We start from the raw sequence: 25,851 nt of genomic DNA, 5'->3' as shown, positions 1-25,851 counted from the left end.
TTCCCGGAGTGGCATTCATGTACTCTATAAGTATATAAGTATTTAGCAATATTTAAAAATTATTAAAATTGATGAGGCACTCTTAATGATCTCATATTATGCACTGAATATTTTCATAAAATAGACCCTGCCCATTATATATTTCCCGGAGTGGCATTCATGTACTCTATAAGTATATAAGTATTTAGCAATATTTAAAAATTATTAAAATTGATGAGGCACTCTTAATGATCTCATATTATGCACTGAATATTTTCATAAAATAGACCCTGCCCATTATATATTTCCCGGAGTGGCATTCATGTACTCTATAAGTATATAAGTATTTAGCAATACATAAAATTATTAAAATTGATGAGAGCACTCTTAATGATCTCATATTATGCACTGAATATTTTCATAAAATAGACCCTGCCCATTATATATTTCCCGGAGTGGCATTCATGTACTCTATAAGTATATAAGTATTTAGCAATATTTAAAAATTATTAAAATTGATGAGGCACTCTTAATGATCTCATATTATGCACTGAATATTTTCATAAAATAGACCCTGCCCATTATATATTTCCCGGAGTGGCATTCATGTACTCTATAAGTATATAAGTATTTAGCAATACATAAAATTATTAAAATTGATGAGAGCACTCTTAATGATCTCATATTATGCACTGAATATTATAATAAAAAAAATATTGGTATGTAAAATAACTGTAGGGGTGTGTTTAGAAGCATTAAAAAAAAAAAAAAAAAAAAAAAAATAAAAGACAACAGCACGTGGTGTTCCCAAGCGGTCACCCATCCAAGTACTAACCACGCCCGACGCTGCTTGACTTCGGTGATCGGACGAGAACCGGTATATCAGCGTGGTATGGCCGTTGCCTATTATATATTTCCCGGAGTGGCATTCATGTACTCTATAAGTATATAAGTATTTAGCAATACTAAAAAACTAAAAATTATTAAAATTGATGAGAGCACTCTTATTGATCTCATATTATGCACTGAATATTTTAATAAAAAAAATATTGAAAAAATATTGGTATGTAAAATAACTGTAGGGGTGTGTTTAGAAGCATTAAAAAAAAAAAAAAAAAAGACAACAGCACGTGGTGTTCCCAAGCGGTCACCCATCCAAGTACTAACCACGCCCGACGCTGCTTGACTTCGGTGATCGGACGAGAACCGGTATATCAGCGTGGTATGGCCGTTGCCCATTATATATTTCCCGGAGTGGCATTCATGTACTCTATATGTATATAAGTATTTAGCAATACTTAGAATTATTAAAATTGATGAGAGCACTCTTAATGATCTCATATTATGCACTGAATATTTTAATTTTAATAAAAAAAAATATTGGTATATATACTTAAAATTATTAAAATTGATGAGAGCACTCTTAATGATCTCATATTATGCACTGAATATTATAATAAAAAAATATTGAAAAAATATTGGTATGTAAAATAACTGTAGGGGTGTGTTTAGAAGCATTAAAAAAAAAAAAAAAAAAAAAAAAAAAGACAACAGCACGTGGTGTTCCCAAGCGGTCACCCATCCAAGTACTAACCACGCCCGACGCTGCTTGACTTCGGTGATCGGACGAGAACCGGTATATCAGCGTGGTATGGCCGTTGCCCATTATATATTTCCCGGAGTGGCATTCATGTACTCTATATGTATATAAGTATTTAGCAATACTTAGAATTATTAAAATTGATGAGAGCACTCTTAATGATCTCATATTATGCACTGAATATTTTAATTTTAATAAAAAAAAATATTGGTATATATACTTAAAATTATTAAAATTGATGAGAGCACTCTTAATGATCTCATATTATGCACTGAATATTTTAATAAAAAAAAAATATTGAAAAAATATTGAAAAAATATTGTAGGGGTGTGTTTAGAAGCATTAAAAAAAAAAAAAAAAAAAAAAAAAGACAACAGCACGTGGTGTTCCCAAGCGGTCACCCATCCAAGTACTAACCACGCCCGACGCTGCTTGACTTCGGTGATCGGACGAGAACCGGTATATCAGCGTGGTATGGCCGTTGCCTATTATATATTTCCCGGAGTGGCATTCATGTACTCTATAAGTATATAAGTATTTAGCAACACATAAAATTATTAAAATTGATGAGAGCACTCTTAATGATCTCATATTATGCACTGAATATTTTAATAAAAAAAAAATATTGAAAAAATATTGAAAAAATATTGTAGGGGTGTGTTTAGAAGCATTAAAAAAAAAAAAAAAAAAAAAAAAAAGACAACAGCACGTGGTGTTCCCAAGCGGTCACCCATCCAAGTACTAACCACGCCCGACGCTGCTTGACTTCGGTGATCGGACGAGAACCGGTATATCAGCGTGGTATGGCCGTTGCCCATTATATATTTCCCGGAGTGGCATTCATGTACTCTATAAGTATATAAGTATTTAGCAATACTAAAAAACTAAAAATTATTAAAATTGATGAGAGCACTCTTATTGATCTCATATTATGCACTGAATATTTTAATAAAAAAAATATTGAAAAAATATTGGTATGTAAAATAACTGTAGGGGTGTGTTTAGAAGCATTAAAAAAAAAAAAAAAAAAGACAACAGCACGTGGTGTTCCCAAGCGGTCACCCATCCAAGTACTAACCACGCCCGACGCTGCTTGACTTCGGTGATCGGACGAGAACCGGTATATCAGCGTGGTATGGCCGTTGCCCATTATATATTTCCCGGAGTGGCATTCATGTACTCTATAAGTATATAAGTATTTAGCAACACATAAAATTATTAAAATTGATGAGAGCACTCTTAATGATCTCATATTATGCACTGAATATTTTAATAAAAAAAAAATATTGAAAAAATATTGTAGGGGTGTGTTTAGAAGCATTAAAAAAAAAAAAAAAAAAAAAAAAAAAGACAACAGCACGTGGTGTTCCCAAGCGGTCACCCATCCAAGTACTAACCACGCCCGACGCTGCTTGACTTCGGTGATCGGACGAGAACCGGTATATCAGCGTGGTATGGCCGTTGCCCATTATATATTTCCCGGAGTGGCATTCATGTACTCTATAAGTATATAAGTATTTAGCAACACATAAAATTATTAAAATTGATGAGAGCACTCTTAATGATCTCATATTATGCACTGAATATTTTAATAAAAAAAAAATATTGAAAAAATATTGAAAAAATATTGTAGGGGTGTGTTTAGAAGCATTAAAAAAAAAAAAAAAAAAAAAAAAAAGACAACAGCACGTGGTGTTCCCAAGCGGTCACCCATCCAAGTACTAACCACGCCCGACGCTGCTTGACTTCGGTGATCGGACGAGAACCGGTATATCAGCGTGGTATGGCCGTTGCCTATTATATATTTCCCGGAGTGGCATTCATGTACTCTATAAGTATATAAGTATTTAGCAATACTAAAAAACTAAAAATTATTAAAATTGATGAGAGCACTCTTATTGATCTCATATTATGCACTGAATATTTTAATAAAAAAAATATTGAAAAAATATTGGTATGTAAAATAACTGTAGGGGTGTGTTTAGAAGCATTAAAAAAAAAAAAAAAAAAGACAACAGCACGTGGTGTTCCCAAGCGGTCACCCATCCAAGTACTAACCACGCCCGACGCTGCTTGACTTCGGTGATCGGACGAGAACCGGTATATCAGCGTGGTATGGCCGTTGCCCATTATATATTTCCCGGAGTGGCATTCATGTACTCTATATGTATATAAGTATTTAGCAATACTTAGAATTATTAAAATTGATGAGAGCACTCTTAATGATCTCATATTATGCACTGAATATTTTAATTTTAATAAAAAAAAATATTGGTATATATACTTAAAATTATTAAAATTGATGAGAGCACTCTTAATGATCTCATATTATGCACTGAATATTTTAATAAAAAAAATATTGAAAAAATATTGGTATGTAAAATAATTGTAGGGGTGTGTTTAGAAGCATTAAAAAAAAAAAAAAAAAAAAAAAATATTATATATTTCCCGGAGTGGCATTCATGTACTCTATAAGTATATAAGTATTTAGCAATACATAAAATTATTAAAATTGATGAGAGCACTCTTAATGATCTCATATTATGCACTGAATATTTTAATTAAAAAAAATATTGGTATGTAAAATAATTGTAGGGGTGTGTTTAGAAGCATTAAAAAAAAAAAAAAAAAAAAAAAAATATTATATATTTCCCGGAGTGGCATTCATGTACTCTATAAGTATATAAGTATTTAGCAATACATAAAATTATTAAAATTGATGAGAGCACTCTTAATGATCTCATATTATGCACTGAATATTTTAATAAAAAAAATATTGAAAAAATATTGGTATGTAAAATAATTGTAGGGGTGTGTTTAGAAGCATTAAAAAAAAAAAAAAAAAAAAAAAAATATTATATATTTCCCGGAGTGGCATTCATGTACTCTATAAGTATATAAGTATTTAGCAATACATAAAATTATTAAAATTGATGAGAGCACTCTTAATGATCTCATATTATGCACTGAATATTTTAATTAAAAAAAATATTGGTATGTAAAATAATTGTAGGGGTGTGTTTAGAAGCATTAAAAAAAAAAAAAAAAAAAAAAAATATTATATATTTCCCGGAGTGGCATTCATGTACTCTATAAGTATATAAGTATTTAGCAATACATAAAATTATTAAAATTGATGAGAGCACTCTTAATGATCTCATATTATGCACTGAATATTTTAATTAAAAAAATATTGGAAAAATATTGGTATGTAAAATAACTGTAGGGGTGTGTTTAGAAGCATTAAAAAAAAAAAAAAAAAAAAAAAAAAAAGACAACAGCACGTGGTGTTCCCAAGCGGTCACCCATCCAAGTACTAACCACGCCCGACGCTGCTTGACTTCGGTGATCGGACGAGAACCGGTATATCAGCGTGGTATGGCCGTTGCCCATTATATATTTCCCGGAGTGCATTCATGTACTCTATAAGTATATAAGTATTTAGCAATACATAAAATTATTAAAATTGATGAGAGCACTCTTAATGATCTCATATTATGCACTGAATATTTGAATATTTTAATTTTAATAAAAAAAAATATTGGTATATATACTTAAAATTATTAAAATTGATGAGAGCACTCTTAATGATCTCATATTATGCACTGAATATTTTCATAAAATAGACCCTGCCCATTATATATTTCCCGGAGTGGCATTCATGTACTCTATAAGTATATAAGTATTTAGCAATACATAAAATTATTAAAATTGATGAGAGCACTCTTAATGATCTCATATTATGCACTGAATATTTTCATAAAATAGACCCTGCCCATTATATATTTCCCGGAGTGGCATTCATGTACTCTATAAGTATATAAGTATTTAGCAATACATAAAATTATTAAAATTGATGAGAGCACTCTTAATGATCTCATATTATGCACTGAATATTTTCATAAAATAGACCCTGCCTATTATATATTTCCCGGAGTGGCATTCATGTACTCTATAAGTATATAAGTATTTAGCAATATTTAAAAATTATTAAAATTGATGAGAGCACTCTTAATGATCTCATATTATGCACTGAATATTTTCATAAAATAGACCCTGCCCATTATATATTTCCCGGAGTGGCATTCATGTACTCTATAAGTATATAAGTATTTAGCAATACATAAAATTATTAAAATTGATGAGAGCACTCTTAATGATCTCATATTATGCACTGAATATTATAATAAAAAAAATATTGGTATGTAAAATAACTGTAGGGGTGTGTTTAGAAGCATTAAAAAAAAAAAAAAAAAAAAAAAATAAAAGACAACAGCACGTGGTGTTCCCAAGCGGTCACCCATCCAAGTACTAACCACGCCCGACGCTGCTTGACTTCGGTGATCGGACGAGAACCGGTATATCAGCGTGGTATGGCCGTTGCCCATTATATATTTCCCGGAGTGGCATTCATGTACTCTATATGTATATAAGTATTTAGCAATACTTAGAATTATTAAAATTGATGAGAGCACTCTTAATGATCTCATATTATGCACTGAATATTTTAATTTTAATAAAAAAAAATATTGGTATATATACTTAAAATTATTAAAATTGATGAGAGCACTCTTAATGATCTCATATTATGCACTGAATATTTTAATAAAAAAAAAATATTGAAAAAATATTGAAAAAATATTGTAGGGGTGTGTTTAGAAGCATTAAAAAAAAAAAAAAAAAAAAAAAAAAGACAACAGCACGTGGTGTTCCCAAGCGGTCACCCATCCAAGTACTAACCACGCCCGACGCTGCTTGACTTCGGTGATCGGACGAGAACCGGTATATCAGCGTGGTATGGCCGTTGCCTATTATATATTTCCCGGAGTGGCATTCATGTACTCTATAAGTATATAAGTATTTAGCAACACATAAAATTATTAAAATTGATGAGAGCACTCTTAATGATCTCATATTATGCACTGAATATTTTAATAAAAAAAAAATATTGAAAAAATATTGAAAAAATATTGTAGGGGTGTGTTTAGAAGCATTAAAAAAAAAAAAAAAAAAAAAAAAAAGACAACAGCACGTGGTGTTCCCAAGCGGTCACCCATCCAAGTACTAACCACGCCCGACGCTGCTTGACTTCGGTGATCGGACGAGAACCGGTATATCAGCGTGGTATGGCCGTTGCCCATTATATATTTCCCGGAGTGGCATTCATGTACTCTATATGTATATAAGTATTTAGCAATACTTAGAATTATTAAAATTGATGAGAGCACTCTTAATGATCTCATATTATGCACTGAATATTTTAATTTTAATAAAAAAAAATATTGGTATATATACTTAAAATTATTAAAATTGATGAGAGCACTCTTAATGATCTCATATTATGCACTGAATATTTTAATAAAAAAAATATTGAAAAAATATTGGTATGTAAAATAACTGTAGGGGTGTGTTTAGAAGCATTAAAAAAAAAAAAAAAAAAGACAACAGCACGTGGTGTTCCCAAGCGGTCACCCATCCAAGTACTAACCACGCCCGACGCTGCTTGACTTCGGTGATCGGACGAGAACCGGTATATCAGCGTGGTATGGCCGTTGCCTATTATATATTTCCCGGAGTGGCATTCATGTACTCTATAAGTATATAAGTATTTAGCAATACTAAAAAACTAAAAATTATTAAAATTGATGAGAGCACTCTTATTGATCTCATATTATGCACTGAATATTTTAATAAAAAAAATATTGAAAAAATATTGGTATGTAAAATAACTGTAGGGGTGTGTTTAGAAGCATTAAAAAAAAAAAAAAAAAAAGACAACAGCACGTGGTGTTCCCAAGCGGTCACCCATCCAAGTACTAACCACGCCCGACGCTGCTTGACTTCGGTGATCGGACGAGAACCGGTATATCAGCGTGGTATGGCCGTTGCCTATTATATATTTCCCGGAGTGGCATTCATGTACTCTATAAGTATATAAGTATTTAGCAATACTAAAAAACTAAAAATTATTAAAATTGATGAGAGCACTCTTATTGATCTCATATTATGCACTGAATATTTTAATAAAAAAAATATTGAAAAAATATTGGTATGTAAAATAACTGTAGGGGTGTGTTTAGAAGCATTAAAAAAAAAAAAAAAAAAGACAACAGCACGTGGTGTTCCCAAGCGGTCACCCATCCAAGTACTAACCACGCCCGACGCTGCTTGACTTCGGTGATCGGACGAGAACCGGTATATCAGCGTGGTATGGCCGTTGCCCATTATATATTTCCCGGAGTGGCATTCATGTACTCTATATGTATATAAGTATTTAGCAATACTTAGAATTATTAAAATTGATGAGAGCACTCTTAATGATCTCATATTATGCACTGAATATTTTAATTTTAATAAAAAAAAATATTGGTATATATACTTAAAATTATTAAAATTGATGAGAGCACTCTTAATGATCTCATATTATGCACTGAATATTTTAATAAAAAAAATATTGAAAAAATATTGGTATGTAAAATAATTGTAGGGGTGTGTTTAGAAGCATTAAAAAAAAAAAAAAAAAAAAAAAAAATATTATATATTTCCCGGAGTGGCATTCATGTACTCTATAAGTATATAAGTATTTAGCAATACATAAAATTATTAAAATTGATGAGAGCACTCTTAATGATCTCATATTATGCACTGAATATTTTAATTAAAAAAAATATTGGTATGTAAAATAATTGTAGGGGTGTGTTTAGAAGCATTAAAAAAAAAAAAAAAAAAAAAAAAAAATATTATATATTTCCCGGAGTGGCATTCATGTACTCTATAAGTATATAAGTATTTAGCAATACATAAAATTATTAAAATTGATGAGAGCACTCTTAATGATCTCATATTATGCACTGAATATTTTAATAAAAAAAATATTGAAAAAATATTGGTATGTAAAATAATTGTAGGGGTGTGTTTAGAAGCATTAAAAAAAAAAAAAAAAAAAAAAAAATATTATATATTTCCCGGAGTGGCATTCATGTACTCTATAAGTATATAAGTATTTAGCAATACATAAAATTATTAAAATTGATGAGAGCACTCTTAATGATCTCATATTATGCACTGAATATTTTAATTAAAAAAAATATTGGTATGTAAAATAATTGTAGGGGTGTGTTTAGAAGCATTAAAAAAAAAAAAAAAAAAAAAAAAATATTATATATTTCCCGGAGTGGCATTCATGTACTCTATAAGTATATAAGTATTTAGCAATACATAAAATTATTAAAATTGATGAGAGCACTCTTAATGATCTCATATTATGCACTGAATATTTTAATAAAAAAAAAATATTGAAAAAATATTGAAAAAATATTGTAGGGGTGTGTTTAGAAGCATTAAAAAAAAAAAAAAAAAAAAAAAAAGACAACAGCACGTGGTGTTCCCAAGCGGTCACCCATCCAAGTACTAACCACGCCCGACGCTGCTTGACTTCGGTGATCGGACGAGAACCGGTATATCAGCGTGGTATGGCCGTTGCCTATTATATATTTCCACTCTCACGAGATGTGTATAAGTATATAAGTATTTAGCAATACTAAAAAACTAAAAATTATTAAAATTGATGAGAGCACTCTTATTGATCTCATATTATGCACTGAATATTTTAATAAAAAAAATATTGAAAAAATATTGGTATGTAAAATAACTGTAGGGGTGTGTTTAGAAGCATTAAAAAAAAAAAAAAAAAAGACAACAGCACGTGGTGTTCCCAAGCGGTCACCCATCCAAGTACTAACCACGCCCGACGCTGCTTGACTTCGGTGATCGGACGAGAACCGGTATATCAGCGTGGTATGGCCGTTGCCCATTATATATTTCCCGGAGTGGCATTCATGTACTCTATATGTATATAAGTATTTAGCAATACTTAGAATTATTAAAATTGATGAGAGCACTCTTAATGATCTCATATTATGCACTGAATATTTTAATTTTAATAAAAAAAAATATTGGTATATATACTTAAAATTATTAAAATTGATGAGAGCACTCTTAATGATCTCATATTATGCACTGAATATTTTAATAAAAAAAATATTGAAAAAATATTGGTATGTAAAATAATTGTAGGGGTGTGTTTAGAAGCATTAAAAAAAAAAAAAAAAAAAAAAAAAGACAACAGCACGTGGTGTTCCCAAGCGGTCACCCATCCAAGTACTAACCACGCCCGACGCTGCTTGACTTCGGTGATCGGACGAGAACCGGTATATCAGCGTGGTATGGCCGTTGCCTATTATATATTTCCCGGAGTGGCATTCATGTACTCTATAAGTATATAAGTATTTAGCAATACTAAAAAACTAAAAATTATTAAAATTGATGAGAGCACTCTTATTGATCTCATATTATGCACTGAATATTTTAATAAAAAAAATATTGAAAAAATATTGGTATGTAAAATAACTGTAGGGGTGTGTTTAGAAGCATTAAAAAAAAAAAAAAAAAAAAAAAAAGACAACAGCACGTGGTGTTCCCAAGCGGTCACCCATCCAAGTACTAACCACGCCCGACGCTGCTTGACTTCGGTGATCGGACGAGAACCGGTATATCAGCGTGGTATGGCCGTTGCCTATTATATATTTCCCGGAGTGGCATTCATGTACTCTATAAGTATATAAGTATTTAGCAATACATAAAATTATTAAAATTGATGAGAGCACTCTTAATGATCTCATATTATGCACTGAATATTTTAATAAAAAAAAAATATTGAAAAAATATTGAAAAAATATTGTAGGGGTGTGTTTAGAAGCATTAAAAAAAAAAAAAAAAAAAAAAAAAAGACAACAGCACGTGGTGTTCCCAAGCGGTCACCCATCCAAGTACTAACCACGCCCGACGCTGCTTGACTTCGGTGATCGGACGAGAACCGGTATATCAGCGTGGTATGGCCGTTGCCTATTATATATTTCCCGGAGTGGCATTCATGTACTCTATAAGTATATAAGTATTTAGCAATACTAAAAAACTAAAAATTATTAAAATTGATGAGAGCACTCTTATTGATCTCATATTATGCACTGAATATTTTAATAAAAAAAATATTGAAAAAATATTGGTATGTAAAATAACTGTAGGGGTGTGTTTAGAAGCATTAAAAAAAAAAAAAAAAAAGACAACAGCACGTGGTGTTCCCAAGCGGTCACCCATCCAAGTACTAACCACGCCCGACGCTGCTTGACTTCGGTGATCGGACGAGAACCGGTATATCAGCGTGGTATGGCCGTTGCCTATTATATATTTCCCGGAGTGGCATTCATGTACTCTATAAGTATATAAGTATTTAGCAATACTAAAAAACTAAAAATTATTAAAATTGATGAGAGCACTCTTATTGATCTCATATTATGCACTGAATATTTTAATAAAAAAAATATTGAAAAAATATTGGTATGTAAAATAACTGTAGGGGTGTGTTTAGAAGCATTAAAAAAAAAAAAAAAAAAAGACAACAGCACGTGGTGTTCCCAAGCGGTCACCCATCCAAGTACTAACCACGCCCGACGCTGCTTGACTTCGGTGATCGGACGAGAACCGGTATATCAGCGTGGTATGGCCGTTGCCCATTATATATTTCCCGGAGTGGCATTCATGTACTCTATATGTATATAAGTATTTAGCAATACTTAGAATTATTAAAATTGATGAGAGCACTCTTAATGATCTCATATTATGCACTGAATATTTTAATTTTAATAAAAAAAAATATTGGTATATATACTTAAAATTATTAAAATTGATGAGAGCACTCTTAATGATCTCATATTATGCACTGAATATTTTAATAAAAAAAATATTGAAAAAATATTGGTATGTAAAATAATTGTAGGGGTGTGTTTAGAAGCATTAAAAAAAAAAAAAAAAAAAAAAAAAATATTATATATTTCCCGGAGTGGCATTCATGTACTCTATAAGTATATAAGTATTTAGCAATACATAAAATTATTAAAATTGATGAGAGCACTCTTAATGATCTCATATTATGCACTGAATATTTTAATTAAAAAAAATATTGGTATGTAAAATAATTGTAGGGGTGTGTTTAGAAGCATTAAAAAAAAAAAAAAAAAAAAAAAAAATATTATATATTTCCCGGAGTGGCATTCATGTACTCTATAAGTATATAAGTATTTAGCAATACATAAAATTATTAAAATTGATGAGAGCACTCTTAATGATCTCATATTATGCACTGAATATTTTAATAAAAAAAATATTGAAAAAATATTGGTATGTAAAATAATTGTAGGGGTGTGTTTAGAAGCATTAAAAAAAAAAAAAAAAAAAAAAAAATATTATATATTTCCCGGAGTGGCATTCATGTACTCTATAAGTATATAAGTATTTAGCAATACATAAAATTATTAAAATTGATGAGAGCACTCTTAATGATCTCATATTATGCACTGAATATTTTAATAAAAAAAAAATATTGAAAAAATATTGAAAAAATATTGTAGGGGTGTGTTTAGAAGCATTAAAAAAAAAAAAAAAAAAAAAAAAAAGACAACAGCACGTGGTGTTCCCAAGCGGTCACCCATCCAAGTACTAACCACGCCCGACGCTGCTTGACTTCGGTGATCGGACGAGAACCGGTATATCAGCGTGGTATGGCCGTTGCCTATTATATATTTCCCGGAGTGGCATTCATGTACTCTATAAGTATATAAGTATTTAGCAACACATAAAATTATTAAAATTGATGAGAGCACTCTTAATGATCTCATATTATGCACTGAATATTTTAATAAAAAAAAAATATTGAAAAAATATTGAAAAAATATTGTAGGGGTGTGTTTAGAAGCATTAAAAAAAAAAAAAAAAAAAAAAAAAAAGACAACAGCACGTGGTGTTCCCAAGCGGTCACCCATCCAAGTACTAACCACGCCCGACGCTGCTTGACTTCGGTGATCGGACGAGAACCGGTATATCAGCGTGGTATGGCCGTTGCCTATTATATATTTCCCGGAGTGGCATTCATGTACTCTATAAGTATATAAGTATTTAGCAATACTAAAAAACTAAAAATTATTAAAATTGATGAGAGCACTCTTATTGATCTCATATTATGCACTGAATATTTTAATAAAAAAAATATTGAAAAAATATTGGTATGTAAAATAACTGTAGGGGTGTGTTTAGAAGCATTAAAAAAAAAAAAAAAAAAGACAACAGCACGTGGTGTTCCCAAGCGGTCACCCATCCAAGTACTAACCACGCCCGACGCTGCTTGACTTCGGTGATCGGACGAGAACCGGTATATCAGCGTGGTATGGCCGTTGCCTATTATATATTTCCCGGAGTGGCATTCATGTACTCTATAAGTATATAAGTATTTAGCAATACTAAAAAACTAAAAATTATTAAAATTGATGAGAGCACTCTTATTGATCTCATATTATGCACTGAATATTTTAATAAAAAAAATATTGAAAAAATATTGGTATGTAAAATAACTGTAGGGGTGTGTTTAGAAGCATTAAAAAAAAAAAAAAAAAAGACAACAGCACGTGGTGTTCCCAAGCGGTCACCCATCCAAGTACTAACCACGCCCGACGCTGCTTGACTTCGGTGATCGGACGAGAACCGGTATATCAGCGTGGTATGGCCGTTGCCCATTATATATTTCCCGGAGTGGCATTCATGTACTCTATATGTATATAAGTATTTAGCAATACTTAGAATTATTAAAATTGATGAGAGCACTCTTAATGATCTCATATTATGCACTGAATATTTTAATTTTAATAAAAAAAAATATTGGTATATATACTTAAAATTATTAAAATTGATGAGAGCACTCTTAATGATCTCATATTATGCACTGAATATTTTAATAAAAAAAATATTGAAAAAATATTGGTATGTAAAATAATTGTAGGGGTGTGTTTAGAAGCATTAAAAAAAAAAAAAAAAAAAAAAAAATATTATATATTTCCCGGAGTGGCATTCATGTACTCTATAAGTATATAAGTATTTAGCAATACATAAAATTATTAAAATTGATGAGAGCACTCTTAATGATCTCATATTATGCACTGAATATTTTAATTAAAAAAAATATTGGTATGTAAAATAATTGTAGGGGTGTGTTTAGAAGCATTAAAAAAAAAAAAAAAAAAAAAAAAAAATATTATATATTTCCCGGAGTGGCATTCATGTACTCTATAAGTATATAAGTATTTAGCAATACATAAAATTATTAAAATTGATGAGAGCACTCTTAATGATCTCATATTATGCACTGAATATTTTAATAAAAAAAATATTGAAAAAATATTGGTATGTAAAATAATTGTAGGGGTGTGTTTAGAAGCATTAAAAAAAAAAAAAAAAAAAAAAAAATATTATATATTTCCCGGAGTGGCATTCATGTACTCTATAAGTATATAAGTATTTAGCAATACATAAAATTATTAAAATTGATGAGAGCACTCTTAATGATCTCATATTATGCACTGAATATTTTAATTAAAAAAAATATTGGTATGTAAAATAATTGTAGGGGTGTGTTTAGAAGCATTAAAAAAAAAAAAAAAAAAAAAAAATATTATATATTTCCCGGAGTGGCATTCATGTACTCTATAAGTATATAAGTATTTAGCAATACATAAAATTATTAAAATTGATGAGAGCACTCTTAATGATCTCATATTATGCACTGAATATTTTAATAAAAAAAAAATATTGAAAAAATATTGAAAAAATATTGTAGGGGTGTGTTTAGAAGCATTAAAAAAAAAAAAAAAAAAAAAAAAAGACAACAGCACGTGGTGTTCCCAAGCGGTCACCCATCCAAGTACTAACCACGCCCGACGCTGCTTGACTTCGGTGATCGGACGAGAACCGGTATATCAGCGTGGTATGGCCGTTGCCCATTATATATTTCCCGGAGTGGCATTCATGTACTCTATATGTATATAAGTATTTAGCAATACTAAAAAACTAAAAATTATTAAAATTGATGAGAGCACTCTTATTGATCTCATATTATGCACTGAATATTTTAATAAAAAAAATATTGAAAAAATATTGGTATGTAAAATAACTGTAGGGGTGTGTTTAGAAGCATTAAAAAAAAAAAAAAAAAAGACAACAGCACGTGGTGTTCCCAAGCGGTCACCCATCCAAGTACTAACCACGCCCGACGCTGCTTGACTTCGGTGATCGGACGAGAACCGGTATATCAGCGTGGTATGGCCGTTGCCCATTATATATTTCCCGGAGTGGCATTCATGTACTCTATATGTATATAAGTATTTAGCAATACTAAAAAACTAAAAATTATTAAAATTGATGAGAGCACTCTTATTGATCTCATATTATGCACTGAATATTTTAATAAAAAAAATATTGAAAAAATATTGGTATGTAAAATAACTGTAGGGGTGTGTTTAGAAGCATTAAAAAAAAAAAAAAAAAAGACAACAGCACGTGGTGTTCCCAAGCGGTCACCCATCCAAGTACTAACCACGCCCGACGCTGCTTGACTTCGGTGATCGGACGAGAACCGGTATATCAGCGTGGTATGGCCGTTGCCCATTATATATTTCCCGGAGTGGCATTCATGTACTCTATATGTATATAAGTATTTAGCAATACTTAGAATTATTAAAATTGATGAGAGCACTCTTAATGATCTCATATTATGCACTGAATATTTTAATTTTAATAAAAAAAAATATTGGTATATATACTTAAAATTATTAAAATTGATGAGAGCACTCTTAATGATCTCATATTATGCACTGAATATTTTAATAAAAAAAATATTGAAAAAATATTGGTATGTAAAATAATTGTAGGGGTGTGTTTAGAAGCATTAAAAAAAAAAAAAAAAAAAAAAAAAGACAACAGCACGTGGTGTTCCCAAGCGGTCACCCATCCAAGTACTAACCACGCCCGACGCTGCTTGACTTCGGTGATCGGACGAGAACCGGTATATCAGCGTGGTATGGCCGTTGCCTATTATATATTTCCCGGAGTGGCATTCATGTACTCTATAAGTATATAAGTATTTAGCAATACTAAAAAACTAAAAATTATTAAAATTGATGAGAGCACTCTTATTGATCTCATATTATGCACTGAATATTTTAATAAAAAAAATATTGAAAAAATATTGGTATGTAAAATAACTGTAGGGGTGTGTTTAGAAGCATTAAAAAAAAAAAAAAAAAAGACAACAGCACGTGGTGTTCCCAAGCGGTCACCCATCCAAGTACTAACCACGCCCGACGCTGCTTGACTTCGGTGATCGGACGAGAACCGGTATATCAGCGTGGTATGGCCGTTGCCTATTATATATTTCCCGGAGTGGCATTCATGTACTCTATAAGTATATAAGTATTTAGCAATACTAAAAAACTAAAAATTATTAAAATTGATGAGAGCACTCTTATTGATCTCATATTATGCACTGAATATTTTAATAAAAAAAATATTGAAAAAATATTGGTATGTAAAATAACTGTAGGGGTGTGTTTAGAAGCATTAAAAAAAAAAAAAAAAAAAGACAACAGCACGTGGTGTTCCCAAGCGGTCACCCATCCAAGTACTAACCACGCCCGACGCTGCTTGACTTCGGTGATCGGACGAGAACCGGTATATCAGCGTGGTATGGCCGTTGCCCATTATATATTTCCCGGAGTGGCATTCATGTACTCTATATGTATATAAGTATTTAGCAATACTTAGAATTATTAAAATTGATGAGAGCACTCTTAATGATCTCATATTATGCACTGAATATTTTAATTTTAATAAAAAAAAATATTGGTATATATACTTAAAATTATTAAAATTGATGAGAGCACTCTTAATGATCTCATATTATGCACTGAATATTTTAATAAAAAAAATATTGAAAAAATATTGGTATGTAAAATAATTGTAGGGGTGTGTTTAGAAGCATTAAAAAAAAAAAAAAAAAAAAAAAAATATTATATATTTCCCGGAGTGGCATTCATGTACTCTATAAGTATATAAGTATTTAGCAATACATAAAATTATTAAAATTGATGAGAGCACTCTTAATGATCTCATATTATGCACTGAATATTTTAATTAAAAAAAATATTGGTATGTAAAATAATTGTAGGGGTGTGTTTAGAAGCATTAAAAAAAAAAAAAAAAAAAAAAAAAATATTATATATTTCCCGGAGTGGCATTCATGTACTCTATAAGTATATAAGTATTTAGCAATACATAAAATTATTAAAATTGATGAGAGCACTCTTAATGATCTCATATTATGCACTGAATATTTTAATAAAAAAAATATTGAAAAAATATTGGTATGTAAAATAATTGTAGGGGTGTGTTTAGAAGCATTAAAAAAAAAAAAAAAAAAAAAAAAATATTATATATTTCCCGGAGTGGCATTCATGTACTCTATAAGTATATAAGTATTTAGCAATACATAAAATTATTAAAATTGATGAGAGCACTCTTAATGATCTCATATTATGCACTGAATATTTTAATAAAAAAAAAATATTGAAAAAATATTGAAAAAATATTGTAGGGGTGTGTTTAGAAGCATTAAAAAAAAAAAAAAAAAAAAAAAAAGACAACAGCACGTGGTGTTCCCAAGCGGTCACCCATCCAAGTACTAACCACGCCCGACGCTGCTTGACTTCGGTGATCGGACGAGAACCGGTATATCAGCGTGGTATGGCCGTTGCCTATTATATATTTCCCGGAGTGGCATTCATGTACTCTATAAGTATATAAGTATTTAGCAACACATAAAATTATTAAAATTGATGAGAGCACTCTTAATGATCTCATATTATGCACTGAATATTTTAATAAAAAAAAAATATTGAAAAAATATTGAAAAAATATTGTAGGGGTGTGTTTAGAAGCATTAAAAAAAAAAAAAAAAAAAAAAAAAAGACAACAGCACGTGGTGTTCCCAAGCGGTCACCCATCCAAGTACTAACCACGCCCGACGCTGCTTGACTTCGGTGATCGGACGAGAACCGGTATATCAGCGTGGTATGGCCGTTGCCTATTATATATTTCCCGGAGTGGCATTCATGTACTCTATAAGTATATAAGTATTTAGCAATACTAAAAAACTAAAAATTATTAAAATTGATGAGAGCACTCTTATTGATCTCATATTATGCACTGAATATTTTAATAAAAAAAATATTGAAAAAATATTGGTATGTAAAATAACTGTAGGGGTGTGTTTAGAAGCATTAAAAAAAAAAAAAAAAAAGACAACAGCACGTGGTGTTCCCAAGCGGTCACCCATCCAAGTACTAACCACGCCCGACGCTGCTTGACTTCGGTGATCGGACGAGAACCGGTATATCAGCGTGGTATGGCCGTTGCCCATTATATATTTCCCGGAGTGGCATTCATGTACTCTATATGTATATAAGTATTTAGCAATACTTAGAATTATTAAAATTGATGAGAGCACTCTTAATGATCTCATATTATGCACTGAATATTTTAATTTTAATAAAAAAAAATATTGGTATATATACTTAAAATTATTAAAATTGATGAGAGCACTCTTAATGATCTCATATTATGCACTGAATATTTTAATAAAAAAAATATTGAAAAAATATTGGTATGTAAAATAATTGTAGGGGTGTGTTTAGAAGCATTAAAAAAAAAAAAAAAAAAAAAAAAATATTATATATTTCCCGGAGTGGCATTCATGTACTCTATAAGTATATAAGTATTTAGCAATACATAAAATTATTAAAATTGATGAGAGCACTCTTAATGATCTCATATTATGCACTGAATATTTTAATTAAAAAAAATATTGGTATGTAAAATAATTGTAGGGGTGTGTTTAGAAGCATTAAAAAAAAAAAAAAAAAAAAAAAAAATATTATATATTTCCCGGAGTGGCATTCATGTACTCTATAAGTATATAAGTATTTAGCAATACATAAAATTATTAAAATTGATGAGAGCACTCTTAATGATCTCATATTATGCACTGAATATTTTAATAAAAAAAATATTGAAAAAATATTGGTATGTAAAATAATTGTAGGGGTGTGTTTAGAAGCATTAAAAAAAAAAAAAAAAAAAAAAAAATATTATATATTTCCCGGAGTGGCATTCATGTACTCTATAAGTATATAAGTATTTAGCAATACATAAAATTATTAAAATTGATGAGAGCACTCTTAATGATCTCATATTATGCACTGAATATTTTAATAAAAAAAAAATATTGAAAAAATATTGAAAAAATATTGTAGGGGTGTGTTTAGAAGCATTAAAAAAAAAAAAAAAAAAAAAAAAAGACAACAGCACGTGGTGTTCCCAAGCGGTCACCCATCCAAGTACTAACCACGCCCGACGCTGCTTGACTTCGGTGATCGGACGAGAACCGGTATATCAGCGTGGTATGGCCGTTGCCTATTATATATTTCCCGGAGTGGCATTCATGTACTCTATAAGTATATAAGTATTTAGCAACACATAAAATTATTAAAATTGATGAGAGCACTCTTAATGATCTCATATTATGCACTGAATATTTTAATAAAAAAAAAATATTGAAAAAATATTGAAAAAATATTGTAGGGGTGTGTTTAGAAGCATTAAAAAAAAAAAAAAAAAAAAAAAAAGACAACAGCACGTGGTGTTCCCAAGCGGTCACCCATCCAAGTACTAACCACGCCCGACGCTGCTTGACTTCGGTGATCGGACGAGAACCGGTATATCAGCGTGGTATGGCCGTTGCCTATTATATATTTCCCGGAGTGGCATTCATGTACTCTATAAGTATATAAGTATTTAGCAACACATAAAATTATTAAAATTGATGAGAGCACTCTTAATGATCTCATATTATGCACTGAATATTTTAATAAAAAAAAAATATTGAAAAAATATTGAAAAAATATTGTAGGGGTGTGTTTAGAAGCATTAAAAAAAAAAAAAAAAAAAAAAAAAAGACAACAGCACGTGGTGTTCCCAAGCGGTCACCCATCCAAGTACTAACCACGCCCGACGCTGCTTGACTTCGGTGATCGGACGAGAACCGGTATATCAGCGTGGTATGGCCGTTGCCTATTATATATTTCCCGGAGTGGCATTCATGTACTCTATAAGTATATAAGTATTTAGCAATACTAAAAAACTAAAAATTATTAAAATTGATGAGAGCACTCTTATTGATCTCATATTATGCACTGAATATTTTAATAAAAAAAATATTGAAAAAATATTGGTATGTAAAATAATTGTAGGGGTGTGTTTAGAAGCATTAAAAAAAAAAAAAAAAAAAAAAAAATATTATATATTTCCCGGAGTGGCATTCATGTACTCTATAAGTATATAAGTATTTAGCAATACTAAAAAACTAAAAATTATTAAAATTGATGAGAGCACTCTTATTGATCTCATATTATGCACTGAATATTTTAATAAAAAAAATATTGAAAAAATATTGGTATGTAAAATAACTGTAGGGGTGTGTTTAGAAGCATTAAAAAAAAAAAAAAAAAAAAAAAAAGACAACAGCACGTGGTGTTCCCAAGCGGTCACCCATCCAAGTACTAACCACGCCCGACGCTGCTTGACTTCGGTGATCGGACGAGAACCGGTATATCAGCGTGGTATGGCCGTTGCCTATTATATATTTCCCGGAGTGGCATTCATGTACTCTATAAGTATATAAGTATTTAGCAACACATAAAATTATTAAAATTGATGAGAGCACTCTTAATGATCTCATATTATGCACTGAATATTTTAATAAAAAAAAAATATTGAAAAAATATTGAAAAAATATTGTAGGGGTGTGTTTAGAAGCATTAAAAAAAAAAAAAAAAAAAAAAAAAAGACAACAGCACGTGGTGTTCCCAAGCGGTCACCCATCCAAGTACTAACCACGCCCGACGCTGCTTGACTTCGGTGATCGGACGAGAACCGGTATATCAGCGTGGTATGGCCGTTGCCTATTATATATTTCCCGGAGTGGCATTCATGTACTCTATAAGTATATAAGTATTTAGCAATACATAAAATTATTAAAATTGATGAGAGCACTCTTAATGATCTCATATTATGCACTGAATATTTTAATAAAAAAAAAATATTGAAAAAATATTGAAAAAATATTGTAGGGGTGTGTTTAGAAGCATTAAAAAAAAAAAAAAAAAAAAAAAAAGACAACAGCACGTGGTGTTCCCAAGCGGTCACCCATCCAAGTACTAACCACGCCCGACGCTGCTTGACTTCGGTGATCGGACGAGAACCGGTATATCAGCGTGGTATGGCCGTTGCCTATTATATATTTCCCGGAGTGGCATTCATGTACTCTATAAGTATATAAGTATTTAGCAATACTAAAAAACTAAAAATTATTAAAATTGATGAGAGCACTCTTATTGATCTCATATTATGCACTGAATATTTTAATAAAAAAAATATTGAAAAAATATTGGTATGTAAAATAACTGTAGGGGTGTGTTTAGAAGCATTAAAAAAAAAAAAAAAAAAAAAAAAAGACAACAGCACGTGGTGTTCCCAAGCGGTCACCCATCCAAGTACTAACCACGCCCGACGCTGCTTGACTTCGGTGATCGGACGAGAACCGGTATATCAGCGTGGTATGGCCGTTGCCTATTATATATTTCCCGGAGTGGCATTCATGTACTCTATAAGTATATAAGTATTTAGCAACACATAAAATTATTAAAATTGATGAGAGCACTCTTAATGATCTCATATTATGCACTGAATATTTTAATAAAAAAAAAATATTGAAAAAATATTGAAAAAATATTGTAGGGGTGTGTTTAGAAGCATTAAAAAAAAAAAAAAAAAAAAAAAAAAGACAACAGCACGTGGTGTTCCCAAGCGGTCACCCATCCAAGTACTAACCACGCCCGACGCTGCTTGACTTCGGTGATCGGACGAGAACCGGTATATCAGCGTGGTATGGCCGTTGCCTATTATATATTTCCCGGAGTGGCATTCATGTACTCTATAAGTATATAAGTATTTAGCAATACTAAAAAACTAAAAATTATTAAAATTGATGAGAGCACTCTTATTGATCTCATATTATGCACTGAATATTTTAATAAAAAAAATATTGAAAAAATATTGGTATGTAAAATAACTGTAGGGGTGTGTTTAGAAGCATTAAAAAAAAAAAAAAAAAAGACAACAGCACGTGGTGTTCCCAAGCGGTCACCCATCCAAGTACTAACCACGCCCGACGCTGCTTGACTTCGGTGATCGGACGAGAACCGGTATATCAGCGTGGTATGGCCGTTGCCCATTATATATTTCCCGGAGTGGCATTCATGTACTCTATATGTATATAAGTATTTAGCAATACTTAGAATTATTAAAATTGATGAGAGCACTCTTAATGATCTCATATTATGCACTGAATATTTTAATTTTAATAAAAAAAAATATTGGTATATATACTTAAAATTATTAAAATTGATGAGAGCACTCTTAATGATCTCATATTATGCACTGAATATTTTAATAAAAAAAATATTGAAAAAATATTGGTATGTAAAATAATTGTAGGGGTGTGTTTAGAAGCATTAAAAAAAAAAAAAAAAAAAAAAAAATATTATATATTTCCCGGAGTGGCATTCATGTACTCTATAAGTATATAAGTATTTAGCAATACATAAAATTATTAAAATTGATGAGAGCACTCTTAATGATCTCATATTATGCACTGAATATTTTAATAAAAAAAAAATATTGAAAAAATATTGAAAAAATATTGTAGGGGTGTGTTTAGAAGCATTAAAAAAAAAAAAAAAAAAAAAAAAAGACAACAGCACGTGGTGTTCCCAAGCGGTCACCCATCCAAGTACTAACCACGCCCGACGCTGCTTGACTTCGGTGATCGGACGAGAACCGGTATATCAGCGTGGTATGGCCGTTGCCTATTATATATTTCCCGGAGTGGCATTCATGTACTCTATAAGTATATAAGTATTTAGCAACACATAAAATTATTAAAATTGATGAGAGCACTCTTAATGATCTCATATTATGCACTGAATATTTTAATAAAAAAAAAATATTGAAAAAATATTGAAAAAATATTGTAGGGGTGTGTTTAGAAGCATTAAAAAAAAAAAAAAAAAAAAAAAAAGACAACAGCACGTGGTGTTCCCAAGCGGTCACCCATCCAAGTACTAACCACGCCCGACGCTGCTTGACTTCGGTGATCGGACGAGAACCGGTATATCAGCGTGGTATGGCCGTTGCCTATTATATATTTCCCGGAGTGGCATTCATGTACTCTATAAGTATATAAGTATTTAGCAACACATAAAATTATTAAAATTGATGAGAGCACTCTTAATGATCTCATATTATGCACTGAATATTTTAATAAAAAAAAAATATTGAAAAAATATTGAAAAAATATTGTAGGGGTGTGTTTAGAAGCATTAAAAAAAAAAAAAAAAAAAAAAAAAAGACAACAGCACGTGGTGTTCCCAAGCGGTCACCCATCCAAGTACTAACCACGCCCGACGCTGCTTGACTTCGGTGATCGGACGAGAACCGGTATATCAGCGTGGTATGGCCGTTGCCTATTATATATTTCCCGGAGTGGCATTCATGTACTCTATAAGTATATAAGTATTTAGCAATACTAAAAAACTAAAAATTATTAAAATTGATGAGAGCACTCTTATTGATCTCATATTATGCACTGAATATTTTAATAAAAAAAATATTGAAAAAATATTGGTATGTAAAATAACTGTAGGGGTGTGTTTAGAAGCATTAAAAAAAAAAAAAAAAAAGACAACAGCACGTGGTGTTCCCAAGCGGTCACCCATCCAAGTACTAACCACGCCCGACGCTGCTTGACTTCGGTGATCGGACGAGAACCGGTATATCAGCGTGGTATGGCCGTTGCCCATTATATATTTCCCGGAGTGGCATTCATGTACTCTATATGTATATAAGTATTTAGCAATACTTAGAATTATTAAAATTGATGAGAGCACTCTTAATGATCTCATATTATGCACTGAATATTTTAATAAAAAAAATATTGAAAAAATATTGGTATGTAAAATAATTGTAGGGGTGTGTTTAGAAGCATTAAAAAAAAAAAAAAAAAAAAAAAAATATTATATATTTCCCGGAGTGGCATTCATGTACTCTATAAGTATATAAGTATTTAGCAATACATAAAATTATTAAAATTGATGAGAGCACTCTTAATGATCTCATATTATGCACTGAATATTTTAATTAAAAAAAATATTGGTATGTAAAATAATTGTAGGGGTGTGTTTAGAAGCATTAAAAAAAAAAAAAAAAAAAAAAAAAATATTATATATTTCCCGGAGTGGCATTCATGTACTCTATAAGTATATAAGTATTTAGCAATACATAAAATTATTAAAATTGATGAGAGCACTCTTAATGATCTCATATTATGCACTGAATATTTTAATAAAAAAAATATTGAAAAAATATTGGTATGTAAAATAATTGTAGGGGTGTGTTTAGAAGCATTAAAAAAAAAAAAAAAAAAAAAAAAATATTATATATTTCCCGGAGTGGCATTCATGTACTCTATAAGTATATAAGTATTTAGCAATACATAAAATTATTAAAATTGATGAGAGCACTCTTAATGATCTCATATTATGCACTGAATATTTTAATTAAAAAAAATATTGGTATGTAAAATAATTGTAGGGGTGTGTTTAGAAGCATTAAAAAAAAAAAAAAAAAAAAAAAATATTATATATTTCCCGGAGTGGCATTCATGTACTCTATAAGTATATAAGTATTTAGCAATACATAAAATTATTAAAATTGATGAGAGCACTCTTAATGATCTCATATTATGCACTGAATATTTTAATTAAAAAAATATTGGAAAAATATTGGTATGTAAAATAACTGTAGGGGTGTGTTTAGAAGCATTAAAAAAAAAAAAAAAAAAAAAAAAAAAAGACAACAGCACGTGGTGTTCCCAAGCGGTCACCCATCCAAGTACTAACCACGCCCGACGCTGCTTGACTTCGGTGATCGGACGAGAACCGGTATATCAGCGTGGTATGGCCGTTGCCCATTATATATTTCCCGGAGTGGCATTCATGTACTCTATAAGTATATAAGTATTTAGCAATACATAAAATTATTAAAATTGATGAGAGCACTCTTAATGATCTCATATTATGCACTGAATATTTGAATATTTTAATTTTAATAAAAAAAAATATTGGTATATATACTTAAAATTATTAAAATTGATGAGAGCACTCTTAATGATCTCATATTATGCACTGAATATTTTCATAAAATAGACCCTGCCCATTATATATTTCCCGGAGTGGCATTCATGTACTCTATAAGTATATAAGTATTTAGCAATACATAAAATTATTAAAATTGATGAGAGCACTCTTAATGATCTCATATTATGCACTGAATATTTTCATAAAATAGACCCTGCCCATTATATATTTCCCGGAGTGGCATTCATGTACTCTATAAGTATATAAGTATTTAGCAATACATAAAATTATTAAAATTGATGAGAGCACTCTTAATGATCTCATATTATGCACTGAATATTTTCATAAAATAGACCCTGCCTATTATATATTTCCCGGAGTGGCATTCATGTACTCTATAAGTATATAAGTATTTAGCAATATTTAAAAATTATTAAAATTGATGAGAGCACTCTTAATGATCTCATATTATGCACTGAATATTTTCATAAAATAGACCCTGCCCATTATATATTTCCCGGAGTGGCATTCATGTACTCTATAAGTATATAAGTATTTAGCAATACATAAAATTATTAAAATTGATGAGAGCACTCTTAATGATCTCATATTATGCACTGAATATTATAATAAAAAAAATATTGGTATGTAAAATAACTGTAGGGGTGTGTTTAGAAGCATTAAAAAAAAAAAAAAAAAAAAAAAATAAAAGACAACAGCACGTGGTGTTCCCAAGCGGTCACCCATCCAAGTACTAACCACGCCCGACGCTGCTTGACTTCGGTGATCGGACGAGAACCGGTATATCAGCGTGGTATGGCCGTTGCCTATTATATATTTCCCGGAGTGGCATTCATGTACTCTATAAGTATATAAGTATTTAGCAATACTAAAAAACTAAAAATTATTAAAATTGATGAGAGCACTCTTATTGATCTCATATTATGCACTGAATATTTTAATAAAAAAAATATTGAAAAAATATTGGTATGTAAAATAACTGTAGGGGTGTGTTTAGAAGCA

General features: G+C 30.5%; 51 non-coding genes across 51 annotated transcripts; all 51 read right to left on the bottom strand.

Moving 5' to 3' along the window:
- Positions 1-765: 765 nt before the first annotated feature.
- LOC126741779 (5S ribosomal RNA) lies at positions 766-883 on the bottom strand. The gene has a single exon (XR_007662345.1). It is a non-coding gene; the product is annotated as a 5S ribosomal RNA (ribosomal RNA).
- Positions 884-1,097: 214 nt separating this feature from the next.
- LOC126741778 (5S ribosomal RNA) lies at positions 1,098-1,215 on the bottom strand. Its single transcript, XR_007662344.1, has one exon. It is a non-coding gene; the product is annotated as a 5S ribosomal RNA (ribosomal RNA).
- A 309-nt stretch (positions 1,216-1,524) lies between these two features.
- On the bottom strand, positions 1,525-1,642 carry LOC126741776 (5S ribosomal RNA). The gene has a single exon (XR_007662342.1). It is a non-coding gene; the product is annotated as a 5S ribosomal RNA (ribosomal RNA).
- A 305-nt stretch (positions 1,643-1,947) lies between these two features.
- On the bottom strand, positions 1,948-2,065 carry LOC126741775 (5S ribosomal RNA). The gene has a single exon (XR_007662341.1). It is a non-coding gene; the product is annotated as a 5S ribosomal RNA (ribosomal RNA).
- A 211-nt stretch (positions 2,066-2,276) lies between these two features.
- Positions 2,277-2,394, bottom strand: LOC126741774 (5S ribosomal RNA). The gene has a single exon (XR_007662340.1). It is a non-coding gene; the product is annotated as a 5S ribosomal RNA (ribosomal RNA).
- Positions 2,395-2,608: 214 nt separating this feature from the next.
- Positions 2,609-2,726, bottom strand: LOC126741773 (5S ribosomal RNA). Its single transcript, XR_007662339.1, has one exon. It is a non-coding gene; the product is annotated as a 5S ribosomal RNA (ribosomal RNA).
- Positions 2,727-2,927: 201 nt separating this feature from the next.
- On the bottom strand, positions 2,928-3,045 carry LOC126741772 (5S ribosomal RNA). The gene has a single exon (XR_007662338.1). It is a non-coding gene; the product is annotated as a 5S ribosomal RNA (ribosomal RNA).
- A 211-nt stretch (positions 3,046-3,256) lies between these two features.
- Positions 3,257-3,374, bottom strand: LOC126741771 (5S ribosomal RNA). The gene has a single exon (XR_007662337.1). It is a non-coding gene; the product is annotated as a 5S ribosomal RNA (ribosomal RNA).
- A 214-nt stretch (positions 3,375-3,588) lies between these two features.
- Positions 3,589-3,706, bottom strand: LOC126741770 (5S ribosomal RNA). Its single transcript, XR_007662336.1, has one exon. It is a non-coding gene; the product is annotated as a 5S ribosomal RNA (ribosomal RNA).
- Positions 3,707-4,851: 1,145 nt separating this feature from the next.
- LOC126741769 (5S ribosomal RNA) lies at positions 4,852-4,969 on the bottom strand. The gene has a single exon (XR_007662335.1). It is a non-coding gene; the product is annotated as a 5S ribosomal RNA (ribosomal RNA).
- An 877-nt stretch (positions 4,970-5,846) lies between these two features.
- Positions 5,847-5,964, bottom strand: LOC126741768 (5S ribosomal RNA). The gene has a single exon (XR_007662334.1). It is a non-coding gene; the product is annotated as a 5S ribosomal RNA (ribosomal RNA).
- Positions 5,965-6,270: 306 nt separating this feature from the next.
- On the bottom strand, positions 6,271-6,388 carry LOC126741767 (5S ribosomal RNA). Its single transcript, XR_007662333.1, has one exon. It is a non-coding gene; the product is annotated as a 5S ribosomal RNA (ribosomal RNA).
- Positions 6,389-6,599: 211 nt separating this feature from the next.
- On the bottom strand, positions 6,600-6,717 carry LOC126741765 (5S ribosomal RNA). The gene has a single exon (XR_007662331.1). It is a non-coding gene; the product is annotated as a 5S ribosomal RNA (ribosomal RNA).
- A 301-nt stretch (positions 6,718-7,018) lies between these two features.
- On the bottom strand, positions 7,019-7,136 carry LOC126741764 (5S ribosomal RNA). Its single transcript, XR_007662330.1, has one exon. It is a non-coding gene; the product is annotated as a 5S ribosomal RNA (ribosomal RNA).
- A 215-nt stretch (positions 7,137-7,351) lies between these two features.
- LOC126741763 (5S ribosomal RNA) lies at positions 7,352-7,469 on the bottom strand. The gene has a single exon (XR_007662329.1). It is a non-coding gene; the product is annotated as a 5S ribosomal RNA (ribosomal RNA).
- Positions 7,470-7,683: 214 nt separating this feature from the next.
- On the bottom strand, positions 7,684-7,801 carry LOC126741762 (5S ribosomal RNA). The gene has a single exon (XR_007662328.1). It is a non-coding gene; the product is annotated as a 5S ribosomal RNA (ribosomal RNA).
- Positions 7,802-8,945: 1,144 nt separating this feature from the next.
- Positions 8,946-9,063, bottom strand: LOC126741761 (5S ribosomal RNA). The gene has a single exon (XR_007662327.1). It is a non-coding gene; the product is annotated as a 5S ribosomal RNA (ribosomal RNA).
- A 209-nt stretch (positions 9,064-9,272) lies between these two features.
- LOC126741760 (5S ribosomal RNA) lies at positions 9,273-9,390 on the bottom strand. Its single transcript, XR_007662326.1, has one exon. It is a non-coding gene; the product is annotated as a 5S ribosomal RNA (ribosomal RNA).
- Positions 9,391-9,698: 308 nt separating this feature from the next.
- Positions 9,699-9,816, bottom strand: LOC126741759 (5S ribosomal RNA). The gene has a single exon (XR_007662325.1). It is a non-coding gene; the product is annotated as a 5S ribosomal RNA (ribosomal RNA).
- Positions 9,817-10,037: 221 nt separating this feature from the next.
- Positions 10,038-10,155, bottom strand: LOC126741758 (5S ribosomal RNA). Its single transcript, XR_007662324.1, has one exon. It is a non-coding gene; the product is annotated as a 5S ribosomal RNA (ribosomal RNA).
- A 211-nt stretch (positions 10,156-10,366) lies between these two features.
- Positions 10,367-10,484, bottom strand: LOC126741757 (5S ribosomal RNA). The gene has a single exon (XR_007662323.1). It is a non-coding gene; the product is annotated as a 5S ribosomal RNA (ribosomal RNA).
- A 214-nt stretch (positions 10,485-10,698) lies between these two features.
- LOC126741756 (5S ribosomal RNA) lies at positions 10,699-10,816 on the bottom strand. The gene has a single exon (XR_007662322.1). It is a non-coding gene; the product is annotated as a 5S ribosomal RNA (ribosomal RNA).
- Positions 10,817-11,031: 215 nt separating this feature from the next.
- LOC126741754 (5S ribosomal RNA) lies at positions 11,032-11,149 on the bottom strand. Its single transcript, XR_007662320.1, has one exon. It is a non-coding gene; the product is annotated as a 5S ribosomal RNA (ribosomal RNA).
- Positions 11,150-12,089: 940 nt separating this feature from the next.
- On the bottom strand, positions 12,090-12,207 carry LOC126741753 (5S ribosomal RNA). The gene has a single exon (XR_007662319.1). It is a non-coding gene; the product is annotated as a 5S ribosomal RNA (ribosomal RNA).
- A 212-nt stretch (positions 12,208-12,419) lies between these two features.
- Positions 12,420-12,537, bottom strand: LOC126741752 (5S ribosomal RNA). The gene has a single exon (XR_007662318.1). It is a non-coding gene; the product is annotated as a 5S ribosomal RNA (ribosomal RNA).
- Positions 12,538-12,751: 214 nt separating this feature from the next.
- LOC126741751 (5S ribosomal RNA) lies at positions 12,752-12,869 on the bottom strand. Its single transcript, XR_007662317.1, has one exon. It is a non-coding gene; the product is annotated as a 5S ribosomal RNA (ribosomal RNA).
- A 214-nt stretch (positions 12,870-13,083) lies between these two features.
- On the bottom strand, positions 13,084-13,201 carry LOC126741750 (5S ribosomal RNA). The gene has a single exon (XR_007662316.1). It is a non-coding gene; the product is annotated as a 5S ribosomal RNA (ribosomal RNA).
- A 1,142-nt stretch (positions 13,202-14,343) lies between these two features.
- On the bottom strand, positions 14,344-14,461 carry LOC126741852 (5S ribosomal RNA). The gene has a single exon (XR_007662414.1). It is a non-coding gene; the product is annotated as a 5S ribosomal RNA (ribosomal RNA).
- Positions 14,462-14,675: 214 nt separating this feature from the next.
- On the bottom strand, positions 14,676-14,793 carry LOC126741851 (5S ribosomal RNA). The gene has a single exon (XR_007662413.1). It is a non-coding gene; the product is annotated as a 5S ribosomal RNA (ribosomal RNA).
- A 214-nt stretch (positions 14,794-15,007) lies between these two features.
- On the bottom strand, positions 15,008-15,125 carry LOC126741850 (5S ribosomal RNA). The gene has a single exon (XR_007662412.1). It is a non-coding gene; the product is annotated as a 5S ribosomal RNA (ribosomal RNA).
- Positions 15,126-15,433: 308 nt separating this feature from the next.
- Positions 15,434-15,551, bottom strand: LOC126741849 (5S ribosomal RNA). The gene has a single exon (XR_007662410.1). It is a non-coding gene; the product is annotated as a 5S ribosomal RNA (ribosomal RNA).
- Positions 15,552-15,765: 214 nt separating this feature from the next.
- On the bottom strand, positions 15,766-15,883 carry LOC126741848 (5S ribosomal RNA). The gene has a single exon (XR_007662409.1). It is a non-coding gene; the product is annotated as a 5S ribosomal RNA (ribosomal RNA).
- A 215-nt stretch (positions 15,884-16,098) lies between these two features.
- LOC126741846 (5S ribosomal RNA) lies at positions 16,099-16,216 on the bottom strand. Its single transcript, XR_007662407.1, has one exon. It is a non-coding gene; the product is annotated as a 5S ribosomal RNA (ribosomal RNA).
- A 938-nt stretch (positions 16,217-17,154) lies between these two features.
- Positions 17,155-17,272, bottom strand: LOC126741844 (5S ribosomal RNA). The gene has a single exon (XR_007662406.1). It is a non-coding gene; the product is annotated as a 5S ribosomal RNA (ribosomal RNA).
- A 211-nt stretch (positions 17,273-17,483) lies between these two features.
- Positions 17,484-17,601, bottom strand: LOC126741843 (5S ribosomal RNA). Its single transcript, XR_007662405.1, has one exon. It is a non-coding gene; the product is annotated as a 5S ribosomal RNA (ribosomal RNA).
- Positions 17,602-17,815: 214 nt separating this feature from the next.
- On the bottom strand, positions 17,816-17,933 carry LOC126741842 (5S ribosomal RNA). Its single transcript, XR_007662404.1, has one exon. It is a non-coding gene; the product is annotated as a 5S ribosomal RNA (ribosomal RNA).
- Positions 17,934-18,871: 938 nt separating this feature from the next.
- Positions 18,872-18,989, bottom strand: LOC126741841 (5S ribosomal RNA). The gene has a single exon (XR_007662403.1). It is a non-coding gene; the product is annotated as a 5S ribosomal RNA (ribosomal RNA).
- Positions 18,990-19,199: 210 nt separating this feature from the next.
- LOC126741840 (5S ribosomal RNA) lies at positions 19,200-19,317 on the bottom strand. The gene has a single exon (XR_007662402.1). It is a non-coding gene; the product is annotated as a 5S ribosomal RNA (ribosomal RNA).
- Positions 19,318-19,528: 211 nt separating this feature from the next.
- Positions 19,529-19,646, bottom strand: LOC126741839 (5S ribosomal RNA). Its single transcript, XR_007662401.1, has one exon. It is a non-coding gene; the product is annotated as a 5S ribosomal RNA (ribosomal RNA).
- A 443-nt stretch (positions 19,647-20,089) lies between these two features.
- Positions 20,090-20,207, bottom strand: LOC126741838 (5S ribosomal RNA). The gene has a single exon (XR_007662399.1). It is a non-coding gene; the product is annotated as a 5S ribosomal RNA (ribosomal RNA).
- A 211-nt stretch (positions 20,208-20,418) lies between these two features.
- LOC126741837 (5S ribosomal RNA) lies at positions 20,419-20,536 on the bottom strand. The gene has a single exon (XR_007662398.1). It is a non-coding gene; the product is annotated as a 5S ribosomal RNA (ribosomal RNA).
- A 210-nt stretch (positions 20,537-20,746) lies between these two features.
- LOC126741836 (5S ribosomal RNA) lies at positions 20,747-20,864 on the bottom strand. The gene has a single exon (XR_007662397.1). It is a non-coding gene; the product is annotated as a 5S ribosomal RNA (ribosomal RNA).
- A 221-nt stretch (positions 20,865-21,085) lies between these two features.
- On the bottom strand, positions 21,086-21,203 carry LOC126741833 (5S ribosomal RNA). The gene has a single exon (XR_007662395.1). It is a non-coding gene; the product is annotated as a 5S ribosomal RNA (ribosomal RNA).
- Positions 21,204-21,414: 211 nt separating this feature from the next.
- Positions 21,415-21,532, bottom strand: LOC126741832 (5S ribosomal RNA). The gene has a single exon (XR_007662394.1). It is a non-coding gene; the product is annotated as a 5S ribosomal RNA (ribosomal RNA).
- A 214-nt stretch (positions 21,533-21,746) lies between these two features.
- LOC126741831 (5S ribosomal RNA) lies at positions 21,747-21,864 on the bottom strand. Its single transcript, XR_007662393.1, has one exon. It is a non-coding gene; the product is annotated as a 5S ribosomal RNA (ribosomal RNA).
- Positions 21,865-22,383: 519 nt separating this feature from the next.
- On the bottom strand, positions 22,384-22,501 carry LOC126741830 (5S ribosomal RNA). The gene has a single exon (XR_007662392.1). It is a non-coding gene; the product is annotated as a 5S ribosomal RNA (ribosomal RNA).
- A 210-nt stretch (positions 22,502-22,711) lies between these two features.
- On the bottom strand, positions 22,712-22,829 carry LOC126741829 (5S ribosomal RNA). The gene has a single exon (XR_007662391.1). It is a non-coding gene; the product is annotated as a 5S ribosomal RNA (ribosomal RNA).
- Positions 22,830-23,040: 211 nt separating this feature from the next.
- LOC126741828 (5S ribosomal RNA) lies at positions 23,041-23,158 on the bottom strand. The gene has a single exon (XR_007662390.1). It is a non-coding gene; the product is annotated as a 5S ribosomal RNA (ribosomal RNA).
- Positions 23,159-23,372: 214 nt separating this feature from the next.
- On the bottom strand, positions 23,373-23,490 carry LOC126741827 (5S ribosomal RNA). The gene has a single exon (XR_007662389.1). It is a non-coding gene; the product is annotated as a 5S ribosomal RNA (ribosomal RNA).
- A 1,052-nt stretch (positions 23,491-24,542) lies between these two features.
- On the bottom strand, positions 24,543-24,660 carry LOC126741826 (5S ribosomal RNA). Its single transcript, XR_007662388.1, has one exon. It is a non-coding gene; the product is annotated as a 5S ribosomal RNA (ribosomal RNA).
- An 878-nt stretch (positions 24,661-25,538) lies between these two features.
- Positions 25,539-25,656, bottom strand: LOC126741825 (5S ribosomal RNA). The gene has a single exon (XR_007662387.1). It is a non-coding gene; the product is annotated as a 5S ribosomal RNA (ribosomal RNA).
- Positions 25,657-25,851: the final 195 nt, after the last annotated feature.

The sequence above is a fragment of the Anthonomus grandis genome, chromosome 10, assembly GCF_022605725.1.
Source record: "Anthonomus grandis grandis chromosome 10, icAntGran1.3, whole genome shotgun sequence".
NCBI lineage: Eukaryota > Metazoa > Arthropoda > Insecta > Coleoptera > Curculionidae > Anthonomus > Anthonomus grandis.
The sequence above is the reverse complement of the archived record's forward strand: the minus strand, read 5'-3'. Positions and strand labels throughout refer to the sequence as shown.